Source organism: Fukomys damarensis, unplaced genomic scaffold (assembly GCF_012274545.1).
Source record: "Fukomys damarensis isolate Sample0158 unplaced genomic scaffold, DMR_v1.0_HiC HiC_scaffold_11, whole genome shotgun sequence".
NCBI classification, from domain to species: domain Eukaryota; kingdom Metazoa; phylum Chordata; class Mammalia; order Rodentia; family Bathyergidae; genus Fukomys; species Fukomys damarensis.
The window spans coordinates 7,180,766-7,188,763 of record NW_022900923.1 but is presented as its reverse complement, the minus strand read 5'-3'; the positions used below and the strand labels follow the sequence as shown (position 1 = coordinate 7,188,763).

The window sequence follows — 7,998 nt, the reverse complement described above, 5'->3', positions numbered from 1 at the left end:
GCTTTTGAAACTAAAAACACCCTTTTTATTAATCTTACACATTCAAAAAAGTCAAACTAAAAGCCTTCATTTCCAAGACCAGTGTCTCAACACTGAGTTCTAAGACCCGACTTAGGGATTCAGTGTCAAAACCTTGGTGCTTTGTTCTCTGCATTTCCAACCTGTAGCCGTTGTAGGTGCAGGGCTGTGCCTGGTTGAAGGGGAAGAGCCACAGGTAATGAGTCTGGAGCAGAGAAGACCTTTGTTAATGTGTCTAAACTTCATGCCACATGTTCCTTGCAGGATTTGATGTGAAAATGGAAAATCAGGAGCAAATAATTGTTAAATTGTGTGACTTTCTGCCTCTGTGAGATGAACTGACCCCAAGGACCACAGCTTCCCTGTGATAGCACCAAAGCCACATAGAATTATATCTTTTCTTTTTGTAAGGCCTCTCTTACTTGTAACACTTATATTTTAAGACCACAGCCTATGTAATTCTATGCATCTGTAAAAATGTGATGTTAAGATATGGCTATGCAGTAAAATAGAGAGTTAGCCGCACTACATTGTTGACTTTTAAAAGTAAATATAGGAATGTTTTTGCATAATTTGGGTCTAATTTGTATCTGTTTTTCAAGTTGAAGTATCTTTGCCTGTAGTACATGTGCACTCAATGTGTGAGAACATGTGCCAACATAGTAAATACTACGCCCAAGAGCAGACGGCAGTAGGGATGCGTTTGGATCAGGGGACAGTGGCCCTGCTTATATATTTCTGCTGTGTTTGAACTTGTTCAGCAAGCAAGCACAACTTCTACTGTGGGAACTACAGTAAGAGAGAGAGGCACCCTTGGTGGCCAGAAGAAGCCAGGTCATGGGTGTGCCAGAGTCCCCTGCTGGTTTTTGTAGCTGGTTTGCACCAAACCACTGGCCGTGGTGGTCAGCAATGCCCCTGAATTACGCTGGAAGATGGGAGCAGTCAGCAGTGTGGGCTCTGAGCTCAGCAGAGCCACCTCTGGAACCTGGTGCTTATTTTTGAGCTCTCTGTTCTTTCACATCTGCCGTTCAAGCTCTGCAGCAGTGAGATGTGCAGTAGGATATGCCCAGGCACCTCATGCTCCATAGTCTGCAGGAAAGAGGAAGACATCAGCCTTCAGGGGTGGCAGTCATAGTTGTCCTAACAGATAGTCACTGGCATTATAAATGCTACTGTTGTACCGTGTTCCTTTTTCCTTTGCTTTGCTCAATGTGAGAGCCAACATCAACCCTCCCCGAGCTCCTGGGGAAAGGAAGCAGGCAGGGTGCACCAAAGAGATGTACAGGCATGTGTGCCCTGCCTTCACAAGGCTTCCCCACCTGAGAGCTGGGCGGGTGGGTTACAGCAGCAGGGAGGGCATCAAACACCCTCGCCACCTCACCACAACGGCTGTGCAATACCCCCCACAGGTAAGGGACAAGTGGGTGAGGGCGAGATTTTATTCAGGAAAGACTAGGGTGCACAGGGTAAGCGATCAGAAAGGAAACTGGATTGCAGACCAGATGGCGTGGGGCTGAGCACCAGTCAGGCCCTGGGTCGGTCTCCAGTATGGCAAAAGCAAAATGAAATCATGCCAAGAGCGTGTGGGTGATCCAGCAGAAGGACAAGGGGCACGTCCTCTCCGACCCTCACTCTGGGCCGAGCATGGATGGAGGCAGATCTGGAAGACAGTGAAAGTCAGACCACCCATGGCCCCAGCCGTTCTCACCTCTCACCCCAAAGCCTCAGGAAAGGGAAATCGATGCCTCCCTGAAGTGCAGGAGCCCAGGGTCTGGGGCTGGAATTTGACCCATGCGGAGTGTTTACTGATCTAGAGATGATAGCTTCGGTGAGCTCATCCTTATCTTGAGAGAAAACTGGGGAGCGCAGATCAAGACAAAGCCATGGAAGCTCACCGCCCCGCAACACACACGATGTCATGGAAAACATCCGCCCGCATAACCTCGTCTCCAAAGGTAGGTCGCCAAAGACCAACAAGACGGGGATTATAAGTTTACAGAGAGCCAAAAGCTATTCCAGAATGTCTTCCATCCACCCCTCCTGCAGATCTATATCCTCTTTTCCCCCACAGTTCGCAAATATTGACAAAGTTCAAGGGCAGCGGTAGAAAGTCTAACAGCAGAGTTAGCACGAGGTGAAATACTTAAGGTGGTGCAATCCTGTGCTAATGAGGAACGTATTAGATCCGAGGTTAGTTATGGGCCGCTCTTGTCCCCTGCCCCAGTTGATATTTGTTTTATCAAGTCAGGGTCTATTTTTGTCATCATTGTTAATCTTCCTCTCACCAGATCTGCTCTGGCCGAGGGCATGCACTTGAGGTATGTTAGAAGAATGGAGGGCGGTATTGTGGGAAAGAATTAGCACTAATTCTTTCTGCCTACAGCTTCCTCGGCCCTGTTCGTCTGATCTTCAAACAACCAAGCAAAACTGGATCTGGGAAGTCTTGCGAGGGTGTGACCTGCTTATGGGAAGAGGATTTTTGAGCTGAAATAGCAAAGTAACAGCATTCCCTTGATGACCACACAGTTTTATTTGCATGGAAAGCGTTTTGCCTTGTCCACTGTGGGGAGCTCTTGGTGAGATAGGTTGCCGATAAAGAAGTCCCTCCTTGTGTAGACAGATTCGGGTGATTGAAACCGATGTTGGCCTTGACATCACACAGTTCTCATCTCCAGTCTTCCTGGAGACCTCACCTAAGCTCTCGGGTACTTAGGAGGAGCCGGAATTCAGAACTCAAAATGAGCTGCAGCTTCTGATCCATTGGCTTGGGAGTTAAGGAGATCTTGGTTCAGATCTTCACTTCCCTGAGGCTTGGTTTCTTCGTGTGTGAAAATCATCACGGCACTAGTCTTCTCGCAAGATGGTCAGGAGCATGAAACGCAGTGTTGGGTCTGAAAGCATCCAACAGAGTGCCTGTTGCTTCGAATGGGATTAATCTGTTTTCGTCTCCTTCCTTCCTCTCAGCCACTCCAGCTGCTGGTGTATCCCCTTTCTCTGCCGCATACATTTGACATAGTGGAACCAGGCCAGCGACACTCAAGGGGACACCAGCCTCATGAGAATGAGTAGAGAGAAGAAAAGACTTCACAGTGTTCAGAATAGCAACACACTTTCAAATGATCTGGACAGAAACCGTGTGAGCTCCTCTGAGATGCAAAAGAAGACAAATTGGAGAAGAAGTTTACACGTATCTGACCACTTCCTAAATCTAGACACAGCCCCCCACCCCTCAAAAAAAAAAAAAAGGAGGAGGAAGAAAAACTTATCTAGGTAGATGCTTTTGTTTGGAGAGGATTTAAATTTAGCAATCACAGAGGTCATTATTCTCTTCTTTTGAATTTAATGATGTGACTCAGTTACTCAATGAACCCATACCTCCCCGAGGTGGTTCGCTCGAGGGAGAGATGAAATTGCTGCTAAGTTCTACCGGGCCTTCTACTCACCCATGTTGCTGCACATTCTCACAAATCTGCTGCCTCCTTTCTTGGACACAGGAATGGCTGGAATCCACCAAGCTATATGCTCTTCTGGGACAGGCATCCTGAGTTCTCTCAGGTGTTTCAAGACAATTTCCTTCCTAACCTTTAGATCAATGGTTCTCTATAGAGACGTGGCTAAAGACATATTTTACATAAGTCAGTGTTTGAAGACACAGATGGGAATGATTTTCCTGCCATGTTCAATCCATACAGTCAGTTCTCCAGCACAGCTGAGCTGGTCACAGGGAGTATTAGTATGACCAATGCGCAAGTGAAAACGAATTTACGTTTGATTTTGGAAATCACATAGATCAACATCATAAGGAAATAATACGTTACCCACGTCTGAATCTGACCTCTGTTTCTTCACCCTTAAAGCTTCCATTTATAACCACAGCCAAAGCAGAGGAAGAAACGAGAAAAGACCGTACAGGAGATTTCATGAACACCCAGAGGATAAATGTACCTTTCCATGTGTTTATCTGTGTTAACAATAAAGAACTATGGCATACAATGGAAATAAAATAGCAATCAAACCTATAAAATACTGAGAATAAAGCTATGAACTGTACTCTAAAGGCATAAATACAAAAGACGGGCAATAATGATAACAATAACAATGACAATAATACTAACTACCATTTCTTATGTTCTTTTAATGTGCCAGGAATTGTCTAAGATTTTTTACATAGATGATTTATTTCTTAGCTGTCTGGGAAATGTTATAAGGCAATTAAGATTATTATCCTCATTTTTTAAAGAAGGAAACTGCAGCACACCGAGGTAAGGTAACTTTTGGAGGGGAAGATCCAAATATATTTATTTTCCCTATTTTATCTACCATTTTATTCTGTAAGTTAATGCAGTAAATTTCCTGTATAAGTTAATGTCATATCAATCAATTTCATAAAACTTTTTATGGACGTTAAAGTATTTTAAACTTTACCTGATAGAGAAAAAAAATTTTTTTAAAGAGCCATCCTGGGCTGAGGGAACGATCAATAAATAAATTACTAAAATGAAGCTATTTATTAAAATTAAAGTTCATAAAGTTGTTACAGATGCCCAAGTACTTACAACTGAGTCCAGCACTAGAGGACACTGAATAAATATTAATTTATTGAGAATTAATATATATTAATCTCTCTTTTCTATGATTTTCCCCCAAAAGAGATGACAAAATACAAAATCACAGTAATCAAATACTGTGATATTAACATAAAGATTGAGAAAAATCATTCAAAGAAGTGGATCTGAAAATCCAGGAGGAGACACCAATCTACAAGAATGATTACTTTCCATTCAGAAGAAAACAATTAAAACTATCCCAAGAAGAGCAGTAGGAAAACTTACTATGACATGAAAAAAAGCAAGTGAGATTCCTATCTTATGATGTAGACAAAAATAAATTCTTTTTTATTTTCAAAAGGTTGAAAATATGTAAATACTCAGATGGACACACACACACACACACACACACACACACACACACTGGTAGATAATGAACACGAAATACTGTGGGTAACTAACTTTGTAGTCCTGTACTCCAGAAGACATGTTAAGCAAAGCAAAATCTAAAAGCAATGAAGTACAATAGAAGATATGGCTACAGAAACAGTTACCTCTCAGGGACGGGGATTTAGCTCAGGGGTGCTGCCGCCTGCCTTGCTAGTTCAAGGTCCTGAGTTCGATCCCCAGAGCCGAAAAAAACCCAAAGTTACATCTCAGCAACAAGAATAATAAAAACATTGGGAAAGTTAGCTACAGAAAATAAACAGGGAGATAATACATATTGAATACACATGGACAATTAACCTTACTATATAAAAAGCATCTATAAATCAGACAAAAATTATGTCAATTGGTAAAAGAGATCAAAATGCCACAAAGAAATAAAAATGACTAAAGGACATTTGAAAATATGTTTAATTTCATTGGCAATCATAGAAGTACAGATTACATCAATATCATTTTGGGTCAGTTAGATTAGAAAAGTGAAAACTATCGATGTCATCCATAATATCATGCCCTTAGCGAGGGCATGCGGAAAGAGATACTCAGACACTCTGGAGTAATTATAATAGGTATTTTTTTTGTGTGTGAACAAAATGACAGTGATCTCAAAATTCAATGTAATTAGTAACCCTACCTCTAAAAACTGAAAATATACAGAAATGCATAAGAACCTTCATTAAAGCACGGTTCTTAAATGTAAAAATAATATCCATCAGTAGATGAATTACCATATACATTATCTCCTTATTTGGAATGCTATAGAAAAATTTTAACAATGAAATATAAATCCTTGTAATATCAGCATAGAAAGATCTCTAAGGCAAATTATAATTTTAAAAGGCTAGGAGCAAAAAAATGTAGTATTCCACCTTGTTGATTCTAAAAATGTTTTTTTCACATATTGTCACTTCTAAAATTGTGGCGCCCCGTGCAATCAACAGTGCTTCTAATAAGTACATTTTTTTTTATTAAAACATAAGATGATGGCATGCCCTACAATTGATCTATTTTAGACCTGATGATATCCGGTTAATCATATGACCCCACTGAATTCATTTACACAACCAGCAGAATGGCTGATTGTTGACTTGCTTAATGCCTTAGCTTATGCCAGTCTTAAGAAGTCTTAAGAAGAGAGAAGGAGGAAGCAGGGGAAGAGGAGACTGTTCTCCCTAACCCTTTAAGGGCAGCCTGATCTTTACTATTTTGAACTTGGCTCACTCCTGCCTGGGGACTTTCCAGGACTTTAACCATCAAGTCAGTGAGTTGGCACGTGTAGCCCTGAGAAGGAAAAGATGGGGCGCTTGTGCCTGAAAGAGAAGGACTGGGCAGGGCTGTGAGGAGGCAGAAGGTGCTTTCCTGAGGTGCCAGGGCAAGGGGATGGCTGTGAGGGTGTCCTGAAGAGCTGGGGGTTCAGTACACAGCACTGAAGGATGAGCCCACAATACGAGGACCCAGCTTGTCCTGGCGAAACAGGTGTTTTGGCAGAGCCAACCGCCTTTAGTATCTTTTAGTGTCAGAAGCAGGAAGCAGTGGGAACAAAAATGCAACAGACAAGAGACCAAAGGCAATCCGCAGTCTTCCTGGATCCCATAGCCCTTGGGGCTCATAATCTCAAGGGAAAGAGGGTGAGTCCCCAGATAAGAGAGATTTCGTGGTCAACCAGCATTGGTGGACAGGGCAGCGGCACAGCGTTGCAGGAAATGTCCCATGACCTGTTTCTGAAGATTCTGGACTCATGTATGCCAGAGGCAGGAGATGGACAGGCAGGTAGGTAGATAGATGGAAAATCAGTAGCAGCATCTAAATATATTCAGTTGCTTATTTAATACTCACCTATTAAGCGCGTCTTATGCACTCAGCACTCAAGTGGGTCTGGGAGGAAATCACAGACTGGATCCAGTCTACACTGAAGAAGCTCAAGGCATACAAGATAGCAAGCCCTGCGGGAGGGACCCTCAGCTCCCACTTGTCTCCCAGCGAAACTGCAAGTTCCCTGCTGGCTGCTGCCCCAGAGAGACCCAGCAGGAAATGCGGCTTCCCCAGTCAGATCTTGCAGCAGTGCCTCCTAGGGGCCTTGAAGGCACAGTCTTGCATGGACTCTGTCAGGGGCTCAGTGTAGCCTGCGGTGAACTGCTGTCTGGAAATTAGGCATGCAACTTCTCCGATAGCTCCTGAGAATTGTGTGAGAAACGTCACTTCTCTTGGGAGAAGAGCCTCTGTGGTCACAGCTACAGTGAAGCGGTAGGACGCTTTATCACAGAGATAAATGCACTGCAAAGCTTGAATCAGTTGCTCCTTTATTGGCAGAAGAGAGCCTGGGGCTGTCAGGAGAGGGTCCAGGCCCCCCCTGAGACAATGACTGACACTGAGCTAGGAAGGAGTAAGTACAGCATGGCCAAAGAGGAAGGAGAATTGTTGTAGGCCAGGGTAGAGCAGGTGCAAAGGCCTTGTGTTTGAAGGAAATGGAGAATTCTGAGGGTCTGAAAGACTTGCTGTGAAGGCAGAAGCCAAAAGAGGATGTTTCCAGGCAAAGGTGGAATGTTGGGAAGGGAAGACAAACAGTTAGGTCTGGGTTTTTTCTTTGCTTCACTGGACAGATAAAAGTGATTGAAATTTAAGAAGAAAGGGAGAGAGAGAGAGAGAGAGAGAGAGAGAGAGAGAGAGAGAGAGAGACAGGATCCACGTCTGGGACAAGCTTAATCCCACACTGTGACATCTTTCCCCACAAGCATCTTCTCCTGGATGAACTATGCCTCCACCCCCAGCCCAAACTGAGAACCCATGATTCACTGTCTCTTCTCTCCATCCTCACATGTACTCACGCTCGATTTGCCTTTAATTCATCGTCTGTATCCCTCAGATCTGTGCCCTTCTCCCCATGGCGGCTCAAGTGGCCGTCAGCTCTCAGGGCATTCCACATGGCAACAAACAGCACGGAGACGGGCTCGCCCACCCTCCCCTCCCTACCTACTCCTTCCCCTGC

The 7,998-nt window shown here is 43.7% G+C and overlaps 1 long non-coding RNA gene across 3 annotated transcripts; it reads left to right on the top strand.

The window, feature by feature from the left end:
- The first annotated feature begins 1,240 nt into the window (after positions 1-1,240).
- LOC104875134 lies at positions 1,241-5,190 on the top strand. 3 transcript variants are annotated; one of them, XR_783961.1, is made up of 4 exons: positions 1,241-1,427; positions 1,833-1,973; positions 2,402-2,594; positions 2,983-3,800. It is a non-coding gene; the product is annotated as an uncharacterized LOC104875134 (long non-coding RNA). The 3 variants fall into 3 exon arrangements; XR_783962.1 differs by lacking the exon at positions 1,241-1,427 and adding an exon at positions 4,669-5,190 and having other exon boundaries at positions 1,878-1,973; positions 2,983-4,280; XR_783963.1 differs by lacking the exons at positions 1,241-1,427; positions 1,833-1,973 and adding an exon at positions 1,984-2,336.
- The last annotated feature ends 2,808 nt before the right edge of the window (positions 5,191-7,998 follow it).